The following is a 2,639-nucleotide window of genomic DNA, read 5'->3' as shown; positions in this document are numbered from 1 at the left end:
CAGGGTTAGAGAGACGAGGATAGAGGCTACACTTGGATAGTAAAATAGATGAAAGAGACCCTCCCCCTCTATCCCCCCCCCCAGTAATAATATAAGGCGACATTCAATTTAAGCAACAGCCTATAACCGGCCAAATTAAACTGCCTAATATTATAGTTCCATTAAATTTGCATATATACTCAATAATAAATTTTGTCACAGACTTCCCTTAGCAACGTCTTGAATTAAGCAACAAGTCTCTTTAATCATTTAGGCCAAAGGAACATATGCAAACTCAGCACGCGGTGTTGTCATAAAGTTATGGTAAGGTCTATAAGACCTGTTTATACCAGCAACACCGTCCCCTTAACTCTCCATCTGTCCCTCAGCGTCCTAAATACACATACACACTCACATGCCTATGGTGTATGTGTATGTATGCCTATATACACATACACATGCCTATGGTGTATTTTAGTGTTCATCTGCCCTTACAAGTACCTATAGTGTGTGTGTGTGTGTGAAGTACATATATAATCCTGTTTTAGCACACTGTATTGGAAAAAAATACGGTTTTAGCACACTGTACTGGAAGAAAATCCGGTTTTAGCACACTGTACGGGAAGAAAATCCTGTTTTAATACACTGTACTGGAAGAAAATCCGGTTTTAGCACACTGTACTGGAAAAAAATCCTGTTTTAACACACTGTACTGGAAGAAAATAAAAATCCCAAAATTCTTGACCGAAGGATCTCAGACTTACAAAGGTAGAAACATTAGTTTACCAGAAAGATCGCAAATGGGTCTGGTTCTCTGGGGATCGTCCCAGGGGGGAAGGTCCTGGGGAAGAACCGGTTCATTTTAAACCCCGAAACTGAATTATCCGCCTACACGCTACTCTTGGTTTTATCGACTCTCTGGTGAAGAGCGGAAGTCGGGGAGCGGGAAGAAATGTTTTCTCGGCATTCCGGGTTACAGTGTGATGAATTGGTCAGGTCATCTCCATCTCGGGTTCCCATTTTGGGGAGCATGAGACCGCCAGGAGGCTGGACGCGAGGCATCAGTGATGCTGTGATGCTGTTGGGTTTCAGGCAAGTGGATGATGCAGCATTTCGTGGTTGCAGTGGTGCAAGGAATAATTCTTTGGTGGGAACATGAGTGGATTGTGGTTGAACTGTGACTGGGTTGTTCTCTCGCGAGTGTGAGAGTGATTGATGGATGTGTGTGTGTGTACTCACCTAGTTGTACTCACCTAGTTGTGTCTGCAGGATCGAGCATTGACTCTTGGATCCCGCCTTTCGAGCATCGGTTGTTTACAGCAATGACTCCTGTCCCATTTCCCTATCATACCTGGTTTTAAAATTATGAATAGTATTTGCTTCCACAACCTGTTCCTGAAGTGCATTCCATTTTCCCACTACTCTCACGCTAAAAGAAAACTTCCTAACATCTCTGTGACTCGTCTGAGTTTCAAGCTTCCACCTATGTCCCCTCGTTCTGTTACTATTCCGTGTGAACATTTCGTCTATGTCCACTCTGTCAATCCCTCTGAGTATCTTATACGTTCCTATCATGTCCACCCCCTCTCCCTTCTTCTTTCTAGTGTCGTAAGGCATAGTTCCCTCAGGCGCTCCTCATACCCCATCCCTCGTAGCTCTGGGACGAGTCTCGTTGCAAACCTCTGAACCTTTTCCAGTTTCATTATATGCTTCTTCAGATGGGGACTCCACGATGAGGCGGCATACTCTATGACTGGCCTCACGTAGGCAGTGTAAAGCGCCCTAAATGCCTCCTTACTTAGGTTTCTGAATGATGTTCTAACTTTTGCCAGTGTAGAGTACGCTGCTGTCGTTATCCTATTTATATGTGCCTCAGGAGATAGATTAGGTGTTACGTCCACACCCAGGTCTCTTTCGCGCGTCGTCACAGGTAGGCTGTTCCCCTTCCTTGTGTACTGTCCCTTTGGTCTCCTATCTCCTAGTCCCATTTCCATAACTTTACATTTGCTCGTGTTGAATTCCAGTGGCCATTTCTCTGACCATCTCTGCAACCTGTTCAGGTCCTCTTGGAGGATCCTGCAATCCTCATCTGTCACAACTCTTCTCATCAACTTTGCGTCATCCGCAAACATCGACATGTAGGACTCTACGCCTGTAAACATGTCGTAAACATATACAAGAAATAGAATTGGTCCCAGCACCGATCCTTGTGGTACTCCACTTGTTACTGTTCGGCAGTCCGGCTTCTCGCCCCTTACCGTAACTCTTTGGCTCCTTCCAGTTAGGTAGTTCCTTATCCATGCTAGGACCTTTCCCCCCACCCCCGCCTGCCTCTCGAGCTCGAACAGCAGTCTCATGTGCGGTACTGTATCAAAGGCTTTTTGGCAGTGCAGAAATATGCAGTCTGCGCAACCATCTCTGTCCTGTCTTATCCTCGTTACTTTATCATAGTGTGTGTGTGTGTGTGTGTGTGTGTGTGTATGGCTACATGTATATACACAGACACAAACACACAAGGGGTGACAAAAGTGGGGGGAGGGGAGGAAGGGGTTAATTAAAAACAGGTGTAGGTATCCTGTGTGCTCACAGAGGGCCATCAATAGGGGCCGCGAACCTCCGGGATATTGATGCGTGTAGCTGTGTTATTGCTCCAAAGTCCT

Source organism: Procambarus clarkii, chromosome 65 (assembly GCF_040958095.1).
Source record: "Procambarus clarkii isolate CNS0578487 chromosome 65, FALCON_Pclarkii_2.0, whole genome shotgun sequence".
NCBI lineage: Eukaryota > Metazoa > Arthropoda > Malacostraca > Decapoda > Cambaridae > Procambarus > Procambarus clarkii.
The sequence above is the reverse complement of the archived record's forward strand: the minus strand, read 5'-3'. Positions refer to the sequence as shown.